The 26,700-nt window shown below is 40.4% G+C and overlaps 2 long non-coding RNA genes across 21 annotated transcripts in view; one reads left to right on the forward strand and one right to left on the reverse strand.

Annotated features, from left to right (window-relative positions):
• The window catches only part of LOC109549903 (uncharacterized), a 148,510-nt gene that overhangs the window by 94,765 nt on the left and 27,045 nt on the right, over positions 1-26,700 (forward strand). For 15 of the 20 annotated variants that reach the window (XR_012332522.1, XR_012332523.1, XR_012332531.1 and 12 more), the window contains 10 exons: positions 6,616-7,029; positions 7,544-7,654; positions 17,290-17,830; positions 18,469-18,549; positions 19,734-19,907; positions 20,009-20,068; positions 21,479-21,612; positions 22,278-22,479; positions 23,610-23,794; positions 24,102-24,248. This is a non-coding gene — a long non-coding RNA (uncharacterized lncRNA). Of the gene's footprint in view, positions 1-6,615; positions 7,030-7,543; positions 7,655-17,289; positions 17,831-18,468; positions 18,550-19,733; positions 19,908-20,008; positions 20,069-21,478; positions 21,613-22,277; positions 22,480-23,609; positions 23,795-24,101; positions 24,312-26,700 lie in introns of all 20 variants that reach the window. The other 5 variants (XR_012332521.1, XR_012332524.1, XR_012332526.1 and 2 more) reach the window with 5 other exon arrangements.
• The window catches only part of LOC117312632 (uncharacterized), a 128,801-nt gene continuing 120,643 nt past the window's right edge, over positions 18,543-26,700 (reverse strand). The window contains exon 4 of the long non-coding RNA XR_004527008.2: positions 18,543-18,682. This is a non-coding gene — a long non-coding RNA (uncharacterized lncRNA). The remainder of the gene's footprint in view (positions 18,683-26,700) is intronic.

The following is a 26,700-nucleotide window of genomic DNA, read 5'->3' on the forward strand; positions in this document are numbered from 1 at the left end:
AGCCTGTGCTCCGCAACGGGAGAGGCCACAGCAGTGAGAGGCCCGCGTACTAAAAAAAAAAAGAAAGAAAAGAAAAAAAAATTTTTTTAAATCATATCATAGACTAGAATGCTTATCTTCATATTTCCTTTGGCAGGAGAGTATACATTCAGTGAGTTAAAGAGAAGGGGAACTAGCACATCAGTTCTGTTTTATAGCATTTAGAATTGCGATTTCAGTTGCCAAAATGTTCTTCTTACCAATTATGATTCTGGCATTAATACTATATTCCAGGCTTTGAAGGTTCATTAATAGCCTGGGATTTATACCAAGATGATATTACTGATGTGAGGTCAATAAAGGTTGCACAAAGTCATTGTTATTAACTGGCTTATTGGTGAGATGGAACAGGATAGTAGCACCCAGTTCAATAGTTGTGCCTGAAACATATATTCTTTCATGATAAACACTAGAAAGAAAGAGAGGAAGAGGGGAAGAGAACACCCAGAAATGAGTTGTGAAGAGAGCACAGAATGTGTGCTTTTATTGTTGACAGAGGTTCTGCCATGGGGAATGGTGTCATGAAACTTACATTTGTTATTGTTCTTTCCATCTGAACACCCCCCCCAGCACCTCCTTGGAATCTGTTATAAGCCAGTTTTTTCAAATGATGAATTTCCTGTAGAAAGGGATGAACTTATCCGTTTGTAGCCTTTCATCAGAGTTACTTTGACCCTCCTTTCTTCCTTCTTTTGCTTCCCAAAGTCATTACTGAAATATAAATTTGGATGGCCAGACAGGATTATCAAAGATGGTGTCAGGTTGTCTGTAATCCATTGTTCTGTAGACAAGAGGGAAAGCTTTTCTCAGAAGATGGTACATGTTTATATCTCAGAAGAACTAGTGAGAGGCTGTATTCATCCTTAACCACTAACCACTAGAGATAAAAGCAATTTCAAAGGTCATCTGCCCCCTAATGCTATAGGTGAGGAAACTGAGACCCAGAGATATTAGAAGACGTAGCCAAGAACACAGCTGTATTAGTTTGCCAGGGCTCTGTAACAAAGTACTGCTGACTAAGTGGCTAAAACAACAGAAATTTATTGTCTCCCGGTTCTGGAGGCTAGAAGTCCAAAACCAAGGTGTTGGCAGGGTTGGTTCCTTCTGAGGCCTGTGAGGGAAGGACCTGTTCCAGGCCTTATCTCTCCTTGGCTTATCAATGGCCATCTTCTCCCTGTGTCTGTTCTCATCATATTCCCACTTAGGTGTGTCTGTGTCCAAGTTTCCTCTTCTTAGAAGTCCACTAGTCATATTGGATTAGGGCTTACCCTCATGACCTCCTTTTAACTTGATTACCTCCATAAAGACCCTGTCTCCAAGAGAAAGTTGCATTTTAAGGTGCTGGGGGTTAGGACTCCAACATATGAACTGGGTGGAGGGACACAATTCAACTCAGAACAATAGCTGTCTAAAGGCTTGACTAGAATTTTGGTCTTCTGATGCCCTTGTTAGGTTTCTTCCCCTACTACACCATGTGCCTTTTAATGTTCTTGTTCCCTTGGACACACAGAAGACCATTTTCTTTTTCACAGAGGTAGGATACAGGGATGTGATTAGAACCTCATATTTCACTGCCGAGGGGATTGGGGAACTAAGATCCCACCAGCTGCGCAGTGCAGCCAAAAAATGACCATAGTCTTTAAAAATCACAACAGATTACATAGTCACTGTCTTTAATTTATTAATAAGTATTTTGAAATAATGGGTTTTGGTTCCTATCCCTCTGGTTTCATTTTCTAGATGGTGTGAACAGGTGTCGTTTCTGTGGTTTAGAGTGCTCATTTTGAAGGAGGGAAACCTGATGATCAGAGAAATAACGTGATCAGCCCAAGAACACACGTGCACGCTCCGCTAGACTAACGTGCTTTTCACCCAGGACAGCAGCTGCGATGTAGAACTTGGGAACAGTGGACTAGGTGGCATTTCTTACGATCTGCTGACATCCACTAGGGGTACTCATAAAATGGCACGGGGCCTACTTAACCAACTCATACACTGTGTCTCTTGGTACTTAAAAGAGGTAGTAGTTTCTAGGATTTCCCCTCTGTGCCCCTTCCCCTAGCAGTTTCCCAAAGCTTATCTCTTGCATCACCAGCCTTTCAACATACACCAAGGGAGAAATTTCAGTGGTTAAAGAAATTCGAAAGATGCCACACACCGCATCCCTCTTGCAGCTACTCATCATGCATTCTGGAATACAGAAGGCTTTGCAGTGTCTTTCAAGAAGAAGCACTGAACTTCCTTTAATCAGGTGTATCCAAAGTCATCTGATTAGGGAACCATTTGTCCATGTAAACCTGTAATTTGCAAGCAACACATTTTCAGAAATCCTGTCTAAAACTTGCGTAAGTTGAAGAGATATATACATTGGGAAAGAATGTAGAATAAATGTATAGGAAATAGAGCAAGAGACCTGCAGAGATCTCTCTCTAGATACTTGTGTGACAATTCTTAGAATCTCCACCAAATATTCCTTATGGCTGATTAGCAGGGGCGGAATACTAAGCTGGACTGGCCAGACTTTTCACTCTTTAGGCTCTTTCTTTCTTTTTTTTTTTTTTTTTTTTTTTTTGCGGTACACGGGCCTCTCACTGCTGTGGCACAGGCTCCAGACGCGCAGGCTCAGTGGCCATGGCTCACGGGCCCAGCCGCTCCGCGGCATGTGGGATCTTCCCGGACCGGGGCACGAACCCGTGTCCCCCGCATCGGCAGGCGGACTCTCAACCACTGCGCCACCAGGGAAGCCCCATTAGGATCTTTCTTAATTGTGAGGGTGTAGGTGACTGTTTTTTGTGTATATGTATGTGAGCGAAAGGGGGAGAGAGGGAGAGCGTGTATGTCCCGGAGAATCAGATGGCTTAAAAAAGAAAAAAAAGTACTGGGCTCACAATCAGAAGGCCCGATATGTTTCGGCCTTTGTCATGGATGTGAGATGTGACATCTCCTCCACTAGTGGGTATGGTGTTATTGCACAAACCCCATCCCTCTGTCACAAGGCAGGCCTTTAGTACCCAGCGGGCCTCCCTGTACACTGGGGATCTCAGCAAATACTGTCTGAAGGTGAAGAGGGGGAGGTTGTCAGGCTGATGACGTAACGTCTCAGCGTTTGGGTCACCGCAGGGGGAGCAGAGTGTTTGGTCCAAAGGGCTGTCATTCCTGAGGGAGATAGGAATGGGTTGTCTAACACCCTACAGCAACCGTGCAGCGCAGCCTGATGGGCCATGCAGGATGCTGGTAGTTAGATGCTCCTGTAACGAAGACCCTCTGGTTTTGAATAACAGACACTATCTTTGGGCCAGCTTAAGAAAAAAAAGAAAATATATTGGGTAGATATTTCAGCATCTGATGGAATTTAAACACTTGGAACAGCCAAAGCTTCAGAAACTTCAGAAGCATGATGGCTCAAGGCATCTGCTTTTCACTCAGTTTATGTGAGCCTCAGCTCTAATTTTGGGTGAAACGTCCGCTCTAGGCCATTTAGTTATGATATATCGGTTTGTTCGGCAGAGTGTGGCAACACCTTGATCTCATGGAAAATGGGTCTTTTTCTCCAGCCCCAGGGGATGCAGTGTGACACTATAAACCAGTCACCGTGATCTCATTGCCCTGTGTCAGGAACTGGTCTAGGGGTGGCCTTGTGACCCAGTACTAAGGTAGGAGATGTAAATAGAAGGGGGCTAGATATAGAGTCTGGAAAAGCTTTTATTTTCCCAATAAGAAGGAACAACAAATTCACAAGGCACGGCTCTTTCTCCCTTTGCTTTTCCCTTCTCTGGAGTTCAGACGTGATGCCTGGTGGTGCCACAGTCATCTTGTGACTGTGATGTGACAAGCACCAGATGAAAGTTGTGTGCTAGGAGCAGGGATTCTAAAGGAGGGAGAGGCAAGATGTCTTTACAGCAGGGCTGCCACACTGACACCGGGCCCAACGCCTCCCGATTTGTTCTCGAGAAAAATGATAACCCCTTCGTTGAAATTACAGTGCACTACAATAGGTTGTTGTTATTGTTGTTACTTTGCAACCAAAATCATTCCTAAAATATAGATGTCGGGAGCCAATCCCTATGGGTCAGAGAGTGATTCTCAGATCTTTAATGGGGGAGAGGACAGAGGATGGCTCATGAAATGGGGAGAGGTGTCTATGAAAGCTCCCCTGGAGCCGTGAATTCTTACCACTGCTACACAGCACAGAGGAGAGCCCTCTTTGGGCTGGCCCACACCTGTCCTAGATGGAATTAACTCATTAACTAATGCATTCATTTTGCTAATTTTTTATTGATCCCTTATTATCTGCTAGATATTTTTCTAGGTGTTGAGAGCAGGTTGGAGAAGACACAGGAGACGTTGGTTCTCATTAAGGTTTTACAGGGGAAATAGACAATAAACCAGAGAAATAAATGAACAGAACCATTCCAGATAATGAGAAGTGCTATATGAAATATAAAATGGAGTGTTGTGATAGAGGGTTTGGGAGGGTGTGTGCATAGAAGGCTTAAGGAAGCGATACTGGAAATAAAACTTGAATTGCAGAAAGGAGCCAGCTGTGTGAGACCCGGGGGCCAGGCTTTTCAGAAGGGAACAGCCAGTGCAGAGGCCCTTAGGCAGGGATGAGCACGGCCTGCTAGAGGCACAGACTGAATTATTAATGGGCGTCCAGTGCGTGGTGATTCGGGAGGCCACCCGTGCTCATCTCATTGTGACCGCACTGGCCCCTCAGCTTGCGGGCGTTATGATGGATCTCCAGGCTGCTGACAGGGCTCCATGCTGCATAGGTGACTGTTCCTATCATCTGCTTCGGGCTGGGATGGGATGGCTGGGGGAGGGTCCATGTAACAGACTGTGATCAGAGCGACTGATCATGCCCTTTCCCTTTGAGAATGGACCCATCGTTCTCAGCCACAGCACGTAGGCTCCCCAGGGGGCTGGCTTCTCCTGGAATGGGTCAACCCTATTCTGGAGGGGCCGGCAGAGCACACAGCTGCTTCAGGACCACACTCCAGTCACTCCCTCAAGTTACATTTGCCACATTTGACGTGTCTGCCTGTGGAAAGACATGGCTCTGGCTCCCAGCCTGCTATGCCTGGTCATACCCGACATCGTTTTCAAGCGATACTTATCAGTGAAGCAGTCACATGAGATCATAGGGCTAGAAGCTCCCTCAAAGGTCGTCGTGTCCTGCATTCCTCATGTGTCTGGCATTACCCAGAACAAAAGTGCTGGAATGCCACCACCCCCATTTCTAGCAGGTTCCCTGCTAAACCAGATACCCACCTGGTTCCGGTGCAGAATCCAGTTCTCTTTAACACATAAACTTGGGGGCAATGAATCATATCTTGGAGCTGTTAGATTTTCCCATGGATCCTCTGTGATTGGTGGGACCCTAGGCATGTGTTCACCTTAAGAGGGCAAGGTGGTCCGCAAGGAGCCAAGCTACCATTTAAAAACTCTGGTTCACTTCTCCTAGTTCTGGGATGAAACAAATCACACAGTATCAAAGTTGGAAGAGACTTCAGTGATTAGTATCCCTCCTCTTATAGATGGGGAAAGAAAAGGGAAAATGACTTAACCCAGGTTAATATTAATTCTACAATAGAAGGCTTTTGGGCATTCACATGAGTCTTTCATACATGTTTACAGCATTTTGTTGTTTCCCTTTGACTTGTGGAATAAAGGGAAAACAAGTTCCTGGGTCAACAGTGTGAATGCGTACAATCACAGTTCTCTGTGCCTCTGTTGGATTCGACTCTCACTACCTATGTAGCAGGAATTCTTTTTCTCATTTCACACATGAGGAAGGTGAGGAAAATGAATCCATGTAGTTAGTTAAGTGGCAATACTGAACTCAAGCTTAAGACTTCTGACTTTTATCTGATATCATTTCCAAGTCCATCTCCATTTTCATTCTCTGGGGGTTGAGGGGCGTAACAGAAATTAGCCATAACTTAGGTAGGGTAGAATACACAGGAGCCCTGAAGCTAATGTTCTAGGTTGCTACGAGCCCTAAGGAAAGGATTCTGATTTTTATCAAACCACTGTCACCTTCACTGGTGTGTGAATACTTCCCTCCTAGACCCCCTGTATCTGAAGTAGAGGCCCCACGGCTCCTAACATAACCTGGTGCTGTCATTTCAATAGCTGCCTTCAGTTATTTTTAAATAGCACCTCCTGGATAAAGTGTGGCATGTATTACAAGCCCAGGCTGTTAGAACCAACTGCCTAGGTTCAAATCCTGGCTCTACCACTTCTTCTGGGTGACCTGAGGGATATTACTTAACCTTCTGGTATCTATCTCACTTTTCTTATCTGTAAAATGGGCTAGCAATAGTGCCTTCCCGAGAAGAGTAGGTGTTCAGTAAATGTTAGTTGTTGCTATATTGGCTCTCGAGACAGCAGGAGGAATTCTGTCACAGATGTGAGTTTTCTCCAGCAGTATGAAAAGAATACTTTCATAGCTCATGATAACAGGTAGGCATTCCAGGGTGAGAAGTATCTAAAAACATATACAGTTTACTCCTTGACTCCAGAGAAGGTTTGTTCCGGGCACTCTACTACAAGAGTTTTCTTCTTCTCCAACAGCGGAAAGCTTTGGTTCATGCACCTGAAAAGCTGACCCGGAAGTTATGCTTAGAGAAGAAAAAGAGGGAAGAGCCTCTTAGGTAACTTGAAGAGCATCAAGGATCCAATGATAAAAACCACTGCCCTGAAGTGACATGTGCTACTTTCAGCTGAGGATTCAACTGCTGACCTGACACCCTCGAGATCTCTCTTTTTCTCCTCTGCCATCACATCCCAAAATTCTCCAGAGTGGATGCTTCATCAGCCTGGGTTTGGAGCTAAGATGATGATGATACTGAGAAGAGCCTGGGGCAGACTCGCTATGAAAAACAAACTTTTATTGTTTTAAGCCACTGAAGAAAACAGAAAACACTGCCCTGAACTTTCCAAGGTGTAATAAATCTCTCTGCATAAGACTCTGCAGTCATTGCCAAGGTATCATTTGTCTTCTTGTTTTTGTCTTAAAATAGACTAGAAAAAATGCTAACAAACCTCTTCCCATTAGATTGTGTATTTGCACTTAAAGACTATGAAATGCCATTATTTCAAGCTCTTCCCATCATCTAAAATAACCCCCCTGGGTGTTTTATGGTTCCTGAGCAGTATTGATTGTGACTGACTTTGTCTATTTCCTCACATGCACATGATTCTCCCTCTCCTTTCTGTTTCTCTCTCTCTCTTTTTTTGCATATACTTTTTGCATGTTTAGACCATCTCTCTACCAGCCTTTCAGTGGCTCAGCACTTTGTTGCAATGCATGAGCGAAGCTGGAAAACAGAGCCAAGTGACAAACTGTGAAGCAACAGCTCAGCCTCACAGAGCAAGTGCGCTTTGTGCTCTTTCTGGCCAGGGCAGATGTGGCCTTGATGGGCCGTGAGGAAGAGTATCTCTCAGGTAAAAATAAGTTACTAAGATTAACACCAAAATGATGTAAATCCTGCATCTGCAGGCAGATCCTGAACTGAGAGCCACGTGGAAAGAGGACTGGAATGGAAATCAGATTCGGGGTCCTGCTTGGGTTTCTTCCAGATGACCCCACCCGTCAGCCATCTGGTCTCAGGTAAGTATCTGTGACTTACAAAAAAATTTTTTTTTAATCCACAACAACAAATAGGGAGAATATAATAACAGAACTGTGTGTGCCACCATTGAGTTCTAGGCAATCCTGACATTTGGACGAGTTCGCTTCAGACCTAGCTGAGTTTTTTGTGGATTCCTCCTTAACCCCATTTCCCTTCCTCCTACCCCAGAGCTTAACACTGTCCTGAATTTGCGTGCTTTCATACTTCTTCCGTATATATGTTTTCAACAATAGGAACTCTTGTTTTGCATGTTTTAAAACATTAAATAACTTTAAATACAACGTGCATATCATTCTGCACCTTTTTTTTTTTAAATTTAGCATTAGATTTCAGCAGCAAAGCTCTGATCCGTTCATTTTAACTACTATATATTGTAATGATTTGTGAACAGACGTCGGTCTGTCTATCTATTTATCCATCTATATCTATCTCCATTCTCCTGTTGATGAATAATTAGATTGTTTCTAATTTTGCACTATGATAAACAATGCTTCGATGAGTGTTCTTGTTTATGTCCTGTACTGACATACAAAAGCTTCTCAAAAATAGCATTTTTTCAAAATGTTTTGTCTACGCCCACAGTTAAACACACACTTTACATGGAAACCCAGCACATACGTGTGCTACATTTCTGTGTCTGTGTGTATACACAGTGTATGTGTAATAAAATTTCTCAGAATAATTACTCACCCTTGTTGTCTATTCAGCTATAATCCAGTTTGGTCTGGTCTATTTCACACACCAAAAAATATGCTGTTTGCAATTTACTAAATGATTCCATGACCCAGTGGTTCATCTCCACTGTTCTGGGGTCCACACTTGGACATGGAATTGCTGGGTCTTACGTTATAGCCATTTTCAAATTGAGGAATTTATGCCTTTGTGAGTTCATTTGATGCATTTAAATGGATATTTGCATTTAGCCAGCATTGTTGGGGTTTCTAAGATGCGGCTTTTTGAGTTATTTAGTGGCTGGAAATGGAAGTCCCGTTTTAGCTTTCCGGGCTTCAATTTGTTCATCTGTCACAAGAAGCGGAAACAAAACAAAAATAGTGGACTCTTCAGTGTTTTGCAGACTGCTTTCTTTTCAGCCCCAAGGTCCTGGGGAGGGGTTCAGGGTCTGCCGTAACATGTGTAAGCTGTGGGGAGAGAGGGGCTAGGGTAGCGAAAGGAAGAGAATGAGTAGGTGGAATTCTGGGCCTTTCGCAACAGTCCCTACCCAAGGAGCTCATTTTGATATTTATCCATTGTATTTCCATTGTGTCCAGCTTGAAAATATTCTTAAACTATAGGTTTAGATATTCTCCAAGGCTCTTTCCAGATCTAAACTGGAATGAAAATAGCTTTTGAGTCTCTGGACCATTTAAAATTGCAGCCAGAATTAGAGAACATGATGGCTTAGGGCATGGGGCGTTGGCAAATAGTGTCGGTTAACCCAAGTTCTCTGCGGATTTCTGCCACTGTAGAATCTGACTTGTAAAGGATGCTTTCAGAGTCCTGTGGGGCAGTGAGTTTGGGGCACTCTTGGGCTGGGGCTGCCACCTTGGGGACAGCCATTTCTACCCTGTCCCATGGGCTTCATCCACATGAAGCTGCTTTAAAGAATTTTGGGGTTTTTTTCAGTATAGTTGATTTAAAGTGTTGTGTTAGTTTCAGGTGTATAGCAAAATGATTCAGTTTTATATATATATAAAATATAAACATTGTATGTTATATATATATATATATATATATATTCTTTTTCAGATTCTTTTCCATTATAGGTATTGCAAGATATTGAATATAGTTCCCTGTGCTATACAGTGTATCATTGTTGTTTATCTGTTTTATATATAGTAGTGTGTATCTGTTATTCCCAAACTCCTGATTTATTCCTTCAGCTCATGGGCGCCCCCTTCCCCCTTTGGTAACCATAAGTTTGTTTTCTATGTCTGTCAGTCTGTTTGTGGTTTGTAAATGTTTGTCTAATTTTTTTCCACATATAAGTGATATCATATGATATTTGTCTTTCTCTGTAAAAAAAAAGTTGCTTTGTTTTCACTGGCTTGTTTATTTGGTGAATAAGGGCCTAATATAAATTTCTCTGAGCTCCATTTCTGCCCTGCAAACCGTCCTATAGGCTCACGGTAAAGCTCATTTACTCAGCAGGGCATACATACAGTTAAATCATTATATTCACAGAGAGGAAATTTTATTGTCATTTTAATGACAGTATTCAGCTCCTTGTGGGTTGATTTTTGCCTTCCCAAATAGGAGATGAGCCTAAAAAACTGGTGGTAACTTGGTAGTAAAGTGACTTCCGGATGGCATAGGTTAATTCATAGAGAATCCTGGTTCCTGCCCCTAACCCCCATGCTTTCTCTCTCGCTCTCCCTGCCTTCCAACGCCCAGAAGACTGCCTCCCCTGGTCCCTCCCTTTGATTTGTCCCACTTGCATTTCATCTTCCTTAATCACTGTTTTCATCACATCACTCCATTGCTCAGAAACCCTCCAGGGATTTTTATTTCCCACCACATCAAATCTAAACGCAGTGGCCTGTTTTCAAGGCTTCTCCTAATCTATTCTTTCCTCGCGTCTCCAGCTTTCTTTCCTTTGCCAGATGTGGTTCTGGTTCCTGTGGTTTAGAGATAATGGAATTTTTGTACACACTCACACACAAAAATTGAAATCTGCGTCATTTTTCTTAAGCACAGTTCAGCCTAGTTCCCTTACACAAAGCGCACATCAGCAGTGATGGCTCACTTCCCCCTCCCCCAGGCCACGTGAGCGAGACCGAGGGGTCCTCTGGGGGCAGCGTGTGGAGGAAAACAGTTTAGGCCCCCACTCTGTCTCCGTATCCTGGGAGAAGATTAGGCACTGAGAAAGGTGACTTTTCACTGGAGTGGCTTGTGAAAAGCGCTGCCATTTTGACGAGACAGGCAGGATGCAAGTAGCTTAGAAGGCAAGTATGAAAGATACGAAATTTCAAGCCAGAAGGAGTTGGTTCAGAAACTTGGAAAGAGGTACCCCCTGGATAAGGCAAAACTCAGCAGATCAAGAAGCCCCAGAAAAGATGCTGGTGAGGGTGGTAAAGGAGATTCAAGGGTAGGTCTACCTGTCGAAGTAGGCCTATAATATCTGTGAATATAGTTTATTTTTGACTTTTTATTTATTACGCAATGTGTGTGTGCGTCTAATTGTCATTTACTTTGTTTTTCAATAACTATTTCGGTAAGTCCCGGCTCTTCCACTTAGCAGCTGTATGATTTGAGGCACGTTTCTTTATCCATAAAGCGGAGGTTATAATGCTGCCTAGTATATGGGGTTGTTGTGAGGACCCAACAAGATAATACATTTAGAGAGCATAGAACGAGGTCCAAGACAAAAATATTAGCCATTATTCCTATCACCGTTATTACTGTAAGTACACATAAGCTGCTCTACATTTGAGCAGCTGCTAGAATTCCACCTTCTCTCAAAATACCTTCAGGTCAGTTTCGTTGAGCAAACATTTGCCGAGTGCTCAATATATCTCTGGCTCTGATGCAACACTGACGAAACTACGAGCAAGAAATTGACCTCGCCCTTGAGTAGCTTGCCTTCCAGTAGGGAAGACAAACCCATAAGCAGATTATTTCAGTTTAAGGCTTGGCTGTCCAGTGCAGTCACTACTAGCCATGAGTGGCTATTAATTAAGCTTTTGAAATGTGGCTGGTCCGAATTGAGATGTGCTGTACATGTCAAATACACAGTGGCTTTTGGAGACTTGAAATGGTAAAAGAATGTAAAATACCTAATTAATAATTTTTAATATGATATTGATTACCTGTTGAAATGATAACATTCTGGATATGCTGGGCTAAATAAAACACATAATTAAAGTTAATTTCAGCTGTTTCTTTTTAATTTTTAAAAACTGTGCTACTAAAAAAATTATGTGGCTCCCGTTAAAGATTTCTGTTGGCTAGCACTTAGTCTAAGATGATACAATGGAAGTTCAAGCGGGGTGTAGGAGGGAGGCACGTCATGCAGCCTGGGGTTGAAGGAAGGCTTCCTGAAGGAGCAGATGCATCCTGAGCTGAATCTTAAAGGATGAGCAGAGGTTATCCAGGCAACGACAAATCTAAAGGGCATTCCAGATGGAGGTAACAGGAAGGCGTGGAAAGGATGGTGTTTATGAGGCACTGGAAGCAGTTGGTTATTCCACGGCATAAAGTATGGTGAGTTGGGGACTGGAAGAAAAAGCTACCAGAGAAGTGAGGTCTAATTTTCCCATCATTTAACATCTAGCTGTCATTAAATGCTCTGGTTCTTGTCTTATACTTGAGGTCTGGTTATGTTTCCACTATTGTTTGAAGTTTTAGACTATCAGCCGTGGAGAGTTGGAAAGTTATGTCTGTACAAGAATAGGGTTTTCCCAGAGGACGGGACTAATGAATGCACACATGACACTTGGAAGGCAGGATGCCATTGTCCCCTCTGCAGTGAGTCCTAAAGGTGGAAAGGCAGCCTAAAATTGCTGCCTAGAGTGTAGGACTAGTGAATGAGAATCAATATAGGACGGCAGAGCTTTTGATTTGCTCTCATTCGTTGGGTTCAAGGAGAGTGTACATGGCTGCACTCACACTCATTGACCTGTGAATGGATGTCAGTAGGACTCCTCCCCCTATAAATGTCCACCAATAAGAAATACAATCATTCGTCAGATTATATTAATTTGGAAGTGCATTATACCATTCTATCACAAATCACCCTCGGGTCTTCTGCCATTACTAACTAATTATTACATGGTTATTTAGTAGACCATGAAAGAGCACGTGGAAGAGGAGTAGCAAAAGAAGACTCTGAAAACCGAAGCAGATGGAGAAACTGGAGAGTTAGAGAGTATCTTCCAGGTCTGCTTCTCACTCATTAATACACATAAGAATTACATGGGATCTTGTGAAAATACAGGTTCTGATTCATTAGGTCTAGGGATGGAAGCAACAAACCGCACTTTTTATCAAGCTCCCAGGTGATGTTAATGCCACCGGCCCACAGACCTCACTTTGAGCTGCAGGGTCTTAGAGTCTGTTTAGTCCAGTCCTTTACCCAGGGCTGCAGTCTCCATTGCAACAGCCCTGAAAAGGAATTGGAAGCCTCTGCAGGAAGACCTCTGGTGTGCCTCACCTCCTGTTCCTTTGTGGGATGAGTCTGATTGTTGGAAGAGTTTTGCCTTGTCCCTAGATGCTATCTGGGAAATTTCTGTGCATTGGTCCTTGATCTATTTTTGGAACCACTACGATAATGAATCTAATCTCTCTTTCTCATGATAGCCACTTGGAAATTTGAAGAGCGTTTGTATCTTCCCCTTAACTCTACTCTTCAATGGGTTAAATCTCCTCATCTCCTTTAGCTATTAATCACAGAACCCTCTGGACTCTCCCAGGAAACAGTGTACCTCTCCTAAAGTGTACCTCTCACAATGTTCCAAGCTTTGTCCAAACATCAAGATGTAAAATGGGTTTATTAGCTCCCTAGCTGTTGATTCTCTGCTTCTGCCGGCGAGTCCTCAGTCTTGGTTGGTTGGCAGCCATGTGAGACTTTAGATTCAGAATGAACTTGGTTGATGAGGAAAAGCCCTGTTTTTTCTTGCTGTTGATTCATCTAGCACTTCCGGAGTTTATTTTTATTTTTAAAAAAAGAAGTTGTGATGACTTCTTTTCTGGTTATGAAATAAATATTTGGAAATGTGGAAAATGTGAACAAGCAAAATGACCATTATGAACATGTTGACGTACGTAAGCCTAATTGTTTTTATGCACAGGGATGCGTATGTACTGTCAGTGGCGTTTTGCAATGGCACTGAACCATCCTCTGTGAACATGTTTCATACAACATTTTTATTAGCTACATATTTAATCATATCAAAACTTCGTAGATTATTCAACTAGTTCCCTGCTGTTGGACATTTAGGTTTTGATTTTTTTTTTTGTCATTGTGATCAATGCTTTAATAAACATCCATGAACCTAAATTTTTTTATTTTCATTTTTTTATTGAACTACAGTTGATGTACAGTATTGTGTTAGTTTCATGTGTACAGCAAAGTGATTCGTTTTTATAAATATATATTCTTCTTCAGATTCTTTTCCATTATAGGTTATTATAAGATATTGAATATAGTTCCTTATGCTATACAGTAAATCCTTGTTGCTTATCTATTTTACGTATAGTACTGTGTATCTGTTCATCTCAAGCTCCTAATATATCCCTCCTCTCTGCCCTTTCTCATTTGGTAATCATGTTTGTTTTCCATGTCTGTGAGTCAAGAACCTAAATATATATACATTTTTTATTAAGGTAAGTTCGTAGGAGTGAAATTACTGAGCTAAAAGATATGACATTTGAAGTTGTTTCGTTTGTTTGTATATGTCATATTGTCTTCTAGAAACATTGTAGTAATATGGATGTGTTACTAGCAACAATAAGAACACCGATTTTTCTACACACTTGCACTCATAATCATAAAAAAGTCTGATGGTTTGAAGAACAAAAACAAATGATATTCCATTGTTTTATTTGCATTTTAATAACTAGTGAGAGTGAACATTTTTTTGCTTGTCTATTGCCATTTTAACTTTATCTTTTGGAGAACTATTCATATCTGTTGCTCATTTTTCTGTTAGGGCATTTTTATTTTTCTTAATGGCTTGATGGCTTAGAGTAGTTATTTTAGTGCAAAGAATATTTATCCCAAACAATTTTCTCAGTTGTATTTGCTTTTTAGTTTTGTATTTCATTATAACTGGATGTGTTCTGGATTATGTCTTCTGTCAGATTATTCTTGATTTATAGAAAAGTTATATTTTTGTGTGTGTGTGTATGTGTTATTTAACTGGTAAGCTTGCTAAACGTCCATATTCATTTGAAATATGTTCTAAGTTAATTTTGAATTTCATATCTTTTTCTTGTCTTATTGTATTAGCTAGAAATTCAAGAACAGTGCTACATAATAGTGGTGGTAATGGGCATCCTTGCTTTGCTCCTGACTTTAGGAATACCTTAAAGTTTAATTATTAAACATGATACTGGCTTTTGGTGTGAGATATGTGTCAAAACAAGTATGTATTTGCTAAGTAAATATCCATTTATTAGATATTTTTACAATTTTAAAATTTAACAGTAATTCCTGAATTTTATCAAATATTTTTTAGCATCTGTTTATATGAATGTGGTCTCTCTCTCAGGAGCTCTCTGTCTCTCTTGAAACAATTGCAAATTTGGAGAAAAGTTGTGAGTACAGTACAAATGACTATTTTTCCAGAATCATTTGAGAGTTTGCTGCTGACATAATACCCATCAACTCTAAATACTTTTGTGTATATTTTCTACAAACAAGAAATATTCTCTTGCATTACCAAGATACAACCACCAAAACTAAACACCGAAACATTACTATCATCTAATCTGTAGATCCCATTCAAGTTCTGTCAAATGTCCCAGCCACTTCGCAATGACACCCAGTTCAGAATCACATGCTGTCCATACAAAAAAATTATACACAAATGTTTATAGCAGCATTATTCATGATAGTCCAAAAATGGAAGCAACTCAAATGTTTATCAATTGATAAATAGGTAAACGAAATGTGGTATCTCCATGCAATGGAATATTATTCAGCCAGAAAAGAAGGATTGAAGTGCTGATACATGATACAAGGTTCATGGATGAACCTTGAAAATATTATGCTAAGCAAAAGAAACCAGTTAGAGAAGATCACATATGATATGATTCCATTTATATGAAAGGCCCAGAGTAGTCAAATCCATAGACTGAAAGTAGATTAGTATTACCTAGGGATTGGGGGGTGTTGGGAGAGGGAATGGGGGTGACTACTAATTGGTGCAAGGTTTCTTTTGGGGTGATAAAAATGTTCTTAAATGGTGGTGATGGTTGCACATCTCTGTGAATGTAGTAAAAAAACATTGAAATGTATACTTTGAAAGGGTGAAATTTATGTGGTGTGAATTTTATCTTCATAAGGCTGTTATTAAAGAAAGGACTTGTATGTTGCATTTACTTCTCATGTCCCTTTGGTCTCCTTCAATATGGAACAATTGTTCAGTCTTTTCTGGGCTTTATTGACCTTGACACTTTTGAAAATTATGGGCCAGTTCTTTTGTAGATTGTTCCTCAATTTTAGGTTGTGTTCTTCACATTGTATCTTATCAAGTGGTGCATGATTTCAATTTGTCCCATTACTGATGACGTTCAATTTGATCAGTTGATTAAGGTGTTATCTGTCAGGTTTCTCTCCTGTGGAGTTATTCCTTTCCCTTTTAAATAATTTTATTTTGTGGAAAGATACCTTGAAAGGGTATAAAAATCCCATTCTTTATCAAAGGTGTATTCATTTATGTTAGTGTGAACCCATGCTTTCATATTTAATTTGTCATGTTATGATCCATTACTCAAATTAATTTTTTGATGGCAAATTATCCCAGATTTGACCCACGGGAGCCCGTCAAGCTGGTATCTGTGTCCTTTTAGTGTATCCCCTTCATTCCGTGAATGATCCCTTACTCTCTGGTATAAGAAGATGCTCTAGTTCATTTTGTACTTTGCCTTCCCCAGCCCTAGAATCAGCCATTTTCCCAAGAAGCCCCAGTTCCTCTTAGGAGAAAATGTTGTTTAGAAACTAAGAGTTGATCTCTAAGGTATGCTCGCTGCTTTTGGGGTTTCACTGCTCCAAACCCCTCTCAGTGGACTGAGCTAGAGGATATATGTAGGTTTCTGTGTACCTACACACACACTTATATGTATGTGATTTTCTGTATTACCTGTGTTTATCCATCCACCCATATGTCAAAAACCATGACTTTATAGAGATACTTTTACCCCATTCCAACTCCATAAGTTTGAGTGTTCTGCGTTTCCACATTTGTAGCTCCCTCCTCTGAGAGTAAGAAATCTGACTTCTGTTATCAGTAAGGGCGTTACCTATGTGATGAAACCCTGTGTAAAACCAGTCTTCCATCTACCACCACTGTTCTCTCCTCTGTGTTTGCCCTTCTCACCACACTCAAGTTCTAACACACACCCATTTCTTCTTGGCCCTAGCTACTGGCTTTTGGATTGAATTGGTCAGGAAGGGAAGGGGGACAAGGTGAGAAGGAGGAGAAAGCTGTTTTTCTCTTTTGACTTATAATTTAGTGAATTATACTAATAGGTTTTTCTAATATTGACTCATCCTTGGACTTTTGCAATGTGCCCTGCTTTGATTTCTCTACTCTTTCATTTAAGATTTCTTGATAAGTTTTTTTTTTAACATTTTAATTTTATTGGAATATAGTTGATTTGCCATGTTGTGTTAGTTTCAGGTGTACAGCAAAGTGATTCAGTTATACATATATTCATTCTTTTTTAGATTCTTTTCTTATATAGGTTATCACAGAATATTGAGTAGCGTTCCCTGTGCTACACAGTAGGTCCTTGTCGGTTATCTATCTTATATATAGTAGTGTGTGTCTGTTCATCCTAAACTCCTGATTTATCCCTCCCACATTTCGCTTTTGGTAACTAAGTTTTCAATATCTGTAAGTCTGTTGCTGTTTTGTAAATAAGTTCATTTGTATCTTTTTTTAAAAATTAGATTCCACATGAGTGAGATCATATGATATTCATCATTCTGTGTCTGACTTTCTGCAACATGGATTGACCTAGAGATTATCATACTAAGTGAAGTAAGTCAAGGTTTCTTGGTAAGTTAATTTATTTTGCTCATCTGAAAAAGCCTTGACATGCTAGAAATTTTCTTAGACATTCCCTTAATTTCATTCTCTTTGGTTTCTACAGGGGGAATACATGGCTTTCTCCTCACTTCTTTGCGTTTTTCCAGTGCCTTTGAAAGTACCCCCAGAATGATGGCTGCATTTTCAGTGGTGGAAATTATTGCTATGTCTCAGAAGCAAGGAATCACAGGATATCTACTTTCCAGTGGTGATATATGACTCTCATAAATGAAAGCCACACCATCATTTATAACAGCCTAATGAGTTTTTTTCATAGAGACAGAACAGAGATTCCTAATGTTTCTTGGAACTTCCCAAAAAACAGGGCAAGAAAAAAAAAATTCACCTAAATGCCTGTTTGTTAGCCCAGCATTGGAAGGGAGCAGCCTTAAAGAATAATTGGTGAGTAAACCCACACCAATACCACTATCCTTCGTCTCCTTCAGATCAGCCTGACGCAAAAGAATTTGTTGGAGCCCACAATCTTCTTTTAAGCCAAGAAGATTAATTGAAAAGATAAATATGCTTTGCGAAGCACTTGTATTTTGAGGAGAGATGGAATTGCGGAAGTGCCACGTAGACGTCTGTCATTCTACAAATGATTATTGTCAGTGACCTGAAACCTGGAGCATGTTATGAGGGTTAAATAATGTCCATAGTTTTGCTCTCCGGGAATGGTTTCGTTCCCCACCTGATCGTTACCACACTGCCTTGAGTCTTTTAGGCCTAAAGTACATAAGTTGCTTATATTTATCTGGGTAGTTGGTTAATTTTGGAGATAACCACCTTGCAGGTATGATTTTCTTCTGCTGACAGAGAACGAAGCCTGGATTCTTATCCTTTTTATGTTTCATTATTCATGCTTTCTTCCTCATCTCCTACCAACCCTCCTACCAGTTCTGTTTAAAGAAGATATTATTTATTACATATGTATGTAGATTCCTCCAGAAAGATCTAGCTATGCCCAGGTTTGCTTGCGTGAATACACATATACCCACAGTATAAGTGTACTTCAGTATGTTTTTTTTTCCCTTGACCAGGTCGCTCCTAAGAAACCATTAATATAACAAAAGCTGTCAAAAGATATGAAGGAAGAAAGGATGGTACTTTCTGATTATGAGGTATGAATTTATTTTTGCATGAACACTTGACCACTGGGGAACTGTGCCTTCCGGTGAAATGCTTGCTCCAGCCATGCCATTGGCTCTGGTGACCCACAGAGAGGGTAATCCAATTATCCAGGTAAAGAAATGTCTGAAAACAAAGAATAAATAGCAGTTATATTTTGGAATTAAGCTCATTCATAAAACTGGTAGGTCACATTCATTTCAGAAGTACATCAATTAGAATACTGTGTGAGGCTGTGATTAAAACATTCATTCATTTGTTCATTCAACAAATACTTATTGAGAGCCTTCCATGCGCTAGACACTGTCCTAGGTGCTGGGGGTGTATTAATAAGCAAAGACAAACATGGTCCTTGCTGGTAAATTTAACAACTGGTTTTCCAGAAACAAAAGCCCTGTCTTTTGAGTATTTGCCAGTTTCAAGGTCTCCATGTTCTGCACTACCTGGCACAGAGTCAGAACTCAAACATGGCAACCATCGTCATCATCTTTCTGTCTCGATCATAATTCTCATCAATATTGTGTATGATGATTGTGCTTTAACAACATACTAAAAAGAAACTCATGATCTACGGAGGTAAATGTCCAAGACACGTGTTTAGGAGTGTGTGAGTGTGTGCGTATAAAGGTAAGGAAAAGCAGAGAAGGGTCTGAAAGGATGCACACTGGATTTGGTATGGTTACCTCAAAAAGATGTGGGATTGAGTGGAAGTTAACTGTCAAAGTGGGACTTTTTTTCTTTTCTTTTACTAAAAATCTGTAGTTTGAATTTTCATGAGTATGGATTAATTTTATAATTTTTGAAGAAAATTTGCACTGTCCAAGTTAAACAAGCATAGCTCTCTCACATGATGGCAGTCCAACAGTGACCAAATGCCTAGTAGATAAAGGGCGGTTATTATGGGAGAGTCAGGTACCATAATATATGAATCACTGTAGATGGAGTCATCGTTAAATGATGGTTAGGTGGTTTTCCTGGTGAAAAGTGACTTCAGCTGTTGACAGAAGATGAAATAGAATCAAGACACTTGACAAGTATTCCAGTTGCTGTAGAACAAACCACTCCAAAACAGCAACTTAAAATAATGACAGTGTTTATTTTGCTCACAGATTTGCAGGTGGGGTGGGGTGGGGTGGGGTGGGTGGGGACATTTTGTCCCTTCTCTACTTGGCATCAGGTGGGGTGACTGGCGGGCGGAAGGTGGAATCATCTGAAGGGCACTCACTCGCGTGTCTGGTGGTTGATGCTGACCGTTGGCTGGGACCAACATGGGGCCGTGGCTGCAACACCTACGTGTGGCCCTTCATACGGCTGCTCATCTTCCCCACAGTATGGTGGCTGGGTTCCAAAGGTGAGTGTCCCAAGAGAGAGCCGGGTGGAAGCTGTATCAGCTTTTATGACCTAACCTTGAAAGTCACACAGCATCACTTTCTTCACATTCTCTTACTCAAGGTGGTCGCAAAGCATTGCCCAGGTGCCGAGAGAGGAAAACTGGACTCTATCTCTTGATGGGTAAGTAGCAAGTTCTACAAGAACGTGTGGGACTGGGAATACTAACGTGGCCATTTTTGGAAAATACAACGTGCCCCAATAAGTCCTCTCCTTTCTAATGTGGTCTGTACTACATATGTACAGAGCAAATATGGAAACTTGCCCAGATCCTCTTGGCTGCCCTGCTACATGTGAGTATGTTGCAGTTTCACCTTTACTCCAAAAACCATATTCATGCATTGTGAAAGCTGTAAATTCTTATGTAAGAAACAAAAAGAATTTTAGTATTATAAGATTCTATTTCCCACGCTTAGCACAACCATGGTTTTTAAAACAATCTCCCTGTGTACTGTCAAATTTGCCTTAACCTAAAAGGGAGATTGACACATTACAGGGATGGTGAAAGTCTACCTTTATTGGTTGGACTCAGGAAGCTGGGGGGTTTGTATTATTTTTATCTCTGAGCTTACTTGTCAAATACAACAAAAGATAGAACACAGAAGAGAGATTCATGGAAATGAATGGTTTGCAATGGAATTTCAAATATTCTTCTTAAATGCACATTGGTGTTATTACCTACCAGCCACGCTATTCAAGACTATGTTAAGTCTGTTTATTTTTAAAATTTTATTTTATTTATTTTTGGCTGCGTTGGGTCTTCGTTGCTGCGCAGGGGCTTTCTCTAGTTGAGGCGAGCGGGGGCCACTCTTCGTTGCAGTGCGCGGGCTTCTCATTGCGGTGGCTTCTCTTGTTGCGGAGCCCGGGCTCTAGGTGCGCGGGCTTCAGTACTTGTGGCACACGGGCTTAGTTGCTCCGCAGCACGTGGGGTCTTCCTGGACCAGGTCTCTAACCCGTGTCTGGCAGGCAGATTCTTAACCACTGCACCACCAAGGAAGTCCCAAGGCTATGTTAAGTTTAATATGTTGAGAGTCAGATGGCTTTCTCATTTTTTGTTAAGGTTTGAGTCAACTTACTCATTTGTATCTCTAGTGTCCTTGGTTCCCACTGGGGCATGCATGCATAGAAAACATATTTACATAGAGTGGCACTTAGAGAATTGTCAGAAAACATCCAATTACTGGAGTCTACTAAGTTCAAATCTCCTTTTACTTTATGGTGTGAATTATTCTCCCCAAATCAGCTGTAAATTAGATCTGCAGGGATTCTAATTTTTAAAAACTCTATTACTGTTAATTTTTATTTCTTTGAACATAACCAAGTTCTTTCCTCATTGAAGATGTGGTCATCATGTAACCAAAGTCTTAAAAACTAAGCTCTTTTGGTGATTGACATGTGAAACAAACTAAAAAGAAAAAAACCAGACTTTCACATTGCCTTTTAAAGTATGAAAAACAGCTTGTATCCATGGTTGGGTAAATCAGTCAAATTGAATTTTAACAAAGTTTTGCCTCCTAATATTTTCTTGTTTAGACTCAAGACAACCATAAGACATTTCGTTTTAGCTCAGTCAACATTTTATTCTTCAGAAATTTGTTAAAGACTTGAAACTTTTTCCAGTCTGTTCTCTCCCACCACTACAGCGCCAAAGTAACAAAAGGAGCAAGGTCAGTGCCTGTATCTTCCCTGAAACTGACAGCATAAATGGAATTCAAATATTGTGAGCCCAGATTCTTATGTTCATTGATGTATCCTTGTAAAGAACATTTACTGATATGTCCAGCTCAGACAATTATGCGAACCATTAGCCAAGACAATAAACATGGTTGTTCTTCAGCTCACCTGGGGGAGCTTTTATAAAATACTGGTTCTTTGTTCCACTCCCGGAAGATGTTGGCTCACAGGCCAAGTATGAGGCCAAGGAATCTATACTCTACAAAAGTCCCTCTTATGATTCTGGGCGTCAGCCCATGGTGGGAATGACTGAATGAGAATTTGCTAACTTTTAAAGTAACTTTTGTGAAGTAAGATGTTTTGCCTTGATGGGGTTTTTATAGCTCAAAACAAAGTGATACTATGTTTGAATTTCTATCCTTGTTACATTTTACAATAGGAATTCAGGCTTTATCTAAACTTTCATATATTGACTTTACAGTAGAAGCTACAGCTTTATTTAAAAAAAGGGGGGGAGATGTAGTTCATAACTCTCATCATTATTTCCGTCTCTAGCTTTGTATTTGGGCTGAAATATATTTTATATGTAAATAATGTTATATATAATAATAATGATTACTGTCATTATCTGGTAAAATTTTTCTTTTACATCCTTTAGGCTCCTCTAGCTGGAACTCATGAAGTAAATGAAGAACTACAAACAATTTATTATGGTTAGAGGATATGAATGGGGCATGCCTCATAAAAGTGGAAATTTTTGTATAGAGCCACAAAGGATACCTAAGATTTCTACAGAGAGAGGAAACAGAATAAACAAAGGCACAGATGCTTGAACTTGCCTGGCACGTTCAAGGATGTAGGTAAGCGTAGCCAGGGTACGAGATAATAGGAGATATCCATGGCTTAAAATATTCAATCTTCAGCAGTGGGGGCAAAGAATTCTGTCTCGGTTCTATTTCCAGTTGTCTGGAGTGGCTTTTTGAAAAAGTATGTTAAGATGGATTCTGAGGATGCATCTGGCTCTGAGGTTGATTAGGGATCAGCTATGGCCAGAAGACCGGGCAACAGAAAATCAGTGTATTTTCTATTCCTAGTCTACGTGCTGTACCTTTTGGGCATGTATTCTTGATCTTAGGGTTTTCTTCCACACTTTCTCTTAATTTGGTATATACATTCAATGTCTTTGTCCTGCTTTTAATTCTCCCTGTGGTATCTTAGATTATATATTGATCTTTGAGGGGTTCATGAAATACTGATCCTTTGAGAAAGGTGTTTTGCCTTTGGCTGCCCTTCTAACCCTATGGGTGGGCACTGTTAGTGGACTTTGCTGGAACATATTGAAGTGGTGAGAACCAGATGACTACAACCCAGTGTTTGCTTCTGAATCTCTGAATCAGCGATCGAGTCAAAGGGTGACTGATGAACTGTTAAGCTGATTTGCTGCATTTATGGATTTCCATTTAAAAGCCGATGGGGCACAGACATATGTTTCTTCAGAAGAAAAAGAGCGAACATAGAAATTAGGTCCTACTTCAGTTTTACCAAGAAAAGTTTACACTGATTGTCAAAGCACCTGTATTATTATACATGTTAATATTGATTGATCTAATCAATTTACCAGTTTTCAGAAACAAATCTGAATACTTAACATGCTGCAAGGAAATTTAAAAATGCATATTTACTTCTTCAAAACTAATTTCTGTGAAAGCTCTTTTTGTTGTTCCCACTGTTTTTGGTTACATCTAGCAGTCTCACTTGGACAAAATATATAGGCTCTTCATTAATACTACTTGAAGACTTTACATTTAATTAGCATGTGTTTTCACTTCTAAGGCTTTCTTGGGGCCACATTTTAACACTCTAAAGTCGGGCTATGTGCATTGTAATCCCTGTGAACATTTCGTGTCGCATTTTCCGTGTCTTTTCCTTCTCTGGCCTCCCCATACCAAAAAGCTGTTAATAAATCTATGCTGCTTCTTGGCTATTTTAGAATCAAGGAAGTGTGGAAAGTGCATGCGTGGAGGATGGATGACTTTCTTTGATTTTGCCAAGAGGAGAGAATGAGAACTTGATAAATAAGGCAGAAGAAGAATTGCTTTGACTGGAGATTTCGAAACCATCTCTCCTCTTCCCCTGCATTTTGAATGGGGCTCCGTGAACGTCTGAAAGCTGGAAGTGGGTCATGACTTTTTCTGCAGTGTCTTAAAGGAGCAAAAAATGATGTATCAGCTGCTTACAATCACTTTATTTCCAGTATTTTAAAATTGGTTTAGTAAGCTAATGACGTCAGTCAGTGCTGGTGCTAGACGGAACATTTTTACCTAGAGATTAAAAACCTTAGAAAGTTAAGTCTTTTCTAAAAATTTTTATATTGGAGTACAGTTGATTAACAATGTTGTGTTAGTTTCATAGTTTCAGGTGTACAGCACAGTGATTCAGTTATACATGTATCCATTCTTTTTCTAATTCTTTCCCCTTTTAGGTTATTACAGAAGATTGAGCAGAGTCCCCTGTGCTGTACAGCAGGTCCCTGTGCTGTACAGCAGTGTGTATATGCTCTGCCCCTCTGTCTCCTGCATACCCACTGCCACTGTCCAGACTTCCCGCATCCTTCTCCAGGACACTTCAGGTAATGCCTGTGTTCATTCACTATCCTGCAGAGAATGTTCTTCCTCCAATATTCTCCATTCAGGTGAGCTCACCAGTTTTCAGAAAAACAGGTATGATCTTTCTTTAAATATAGTTGATTTATAATGATGTGTTAGTTTCAGGTACACAGAAAAGTGATTCAGATATATATATAGATATATTCTTTTTTAGATTCTTTTCCATGATAGGTTATTATAAGATATTGAGTATAGTTCCCTGTGCTATGCAGTAGGTCCTTGTTTGTTATGTATTTTATATATAGTAGTGTGTATATTTTAATCCCAAACTCCAATTTATCCCTGCCCCCCACTTTTCCTCTTTGGTAACCGTAAATTTGTTTTCTAAGTCTGTGAATCTGTTTCATAAATAAGTTCATTTGTACCATTTTTTTAGATTCCACATAGAAGCGATATATATTTGACTTTCTCTGTCTGACTTACTTCACGTAGTATGATAATCTCCAGGGCCATCCATGTTGCTGCAAATGGCATTATTTCATTCTTTTCTATGGCTGAGTAGTATTCCATTGTGTGTATGTACCACATCTTCCATTCCTCTGTTGATGGACACTGAGGCTGCTTCCGGGGCTTGGCTATTGTAAATAGTGCTTCAGTGAACATTTGGGGTGCGTGTATCTTTTCTTTTTTGAATTTTATTTATTTTATACAGCAGGTTCTTATTAGTCTCCCAGTTCATCCCACCACCCACTGCCCCTGCTTTCTCCCCTTGGTGTCCATACGTTTGTTCTCCACATCTGTGTCTCCGTTTCTACCTTGCAAACTGGTTCATGTGTACCATTTTTCTAGATTCCACATATATGCGTTAACATACAACAACATGTGTTTTTCTCTTTCTGACTTACTTCACTCTGTATGACAGTCTCTAGGTCCATCCACGTCTCTACGAATGACCCAATTTCGTTCCTTTTTATGGCTGAGTAATATTCCATCAGATATATGTACCACATCTTCTTTATCCATTCATCTGTCAATGGACATTTAGGTTGTTTCCATCTCCTGGCTATTGTAAATAGAGCTGCAATGAACATTTTGGTACATGACTCTTTTTGAATTATGGTTTTCTCAGGGTATATGCCCAGTAGTGGGATTGCTGGGTCATATGGTAGTTCTATTTTTAGTTTTTTAAGGAACCTCCATACTGTTCTCCATAGTGGCTGTATCAATTCCCATTCCCACCAACAGTGCAAGAGGGTTCCCTTTTCTCGACACCCTCTCCAGCATTTATTGTTTGTAGATTTTTTGATGATGGCCATTCGGACCGGTGTGAGGTGATACCTCCTTGTAACTTTGATTTGCATTCCTCTAATGATTAGTGATGTTAAGAATCTAGCCATCTGTATTTCTTCTCTGGAGAAATGTCTATTTAGGTCTTCAGCCCATTTTTTGATTGGGTTGTTTGTTTTTTTTGATATTGAGCTGCATGAGCTGTTTGTAAATTTTGGAGATTAATTCCTTGTCAGTTGCTTTGTGAATATTTTCTCCCACGCTGTAGGTTGTCTTCTCATTTTGTTTATGGTTTCCTTTACTGTGCAAAAGCCTTTGAGTTTAATTAGGTTCCATTTGTTTATTTTTGTTTTTATTTCCATTACTCTAGGAGACAGATCCAAAACGATATCGCTGCGATTTATGTCAGAGCGTTCTGCCTCTGTTTTCCTCTAAGAGTTTTAGAGTATCAGGTCTTACATTTAGGTCTTTCATCCATTTTGAGGTTATTTTTGTGTATGGTGTTACAGAATGTTCTAATTTCAGGGAATTTTAAAGGTTGTCCCATCCTGCCATATCCTGTAAAAACCTTCTTCCAGCTTTAGGTCCAGAGTTCTGCTTGATATTTCCTCAGCCTCATGAATATGGGAAGTTCTTAGCCACTTCCTGCCCCATGACTTCTGACCTTAGAGCAGCAACCTTTAAGCCAAGTTAAATTTTCTAGTTGCCATAGACAGATAAGTTGCTTAATGCTCAGCAAGGCATAGGAGATATTTGGGGCTCAGACAGACTGCAGTTCAAGCCTCAGTTCTGCCATGTCTTAGCTGTGTGACTGGTCAGGTTACTCAACCTCTCTGAGCCTTATTCATTTATTCACATCATTCCAAAAATCATCAGTAGAAAGGAGGCTTGCACATCTAGAAAGCGCCAGCTGTGGCCTGGATGCTGAGTGTACGTTGCTAAACAAAATGGACATATGGTTCCTGCTCTGTAAGAGCTTAGCTCGGGAGGATACTTGAGAATGAGTTGCCAGTGACACTCCAGAGCATACGTTCTCCGGTAGGTTAGCCCAGGCTTGGAGATGCAGGCAAAACTTCTGGAGAAATTACACCAAAGCTGAAGTGCGAAGAATCACTCAGGGTAGTCAGGTGGTGAGGAATAATCACGAGGGCCTTAACTTTCTTCCCTGTAAAATAGAGACACACCTAC

This window comes from Tursiops truncatus, chromosome 6 (assembly GCF_011762595.2).
Source record: "Tursiops truncatus isolate mTurTru1 chromosome 6, mTurTru1.mat.Y, whole genome shotgun sequence".
NCBI lineage: Eukaryota > Metazoa > Chordata > Mammalia > Artiodactyla > Delphinidae > Tursiops > Tursiops truncatus.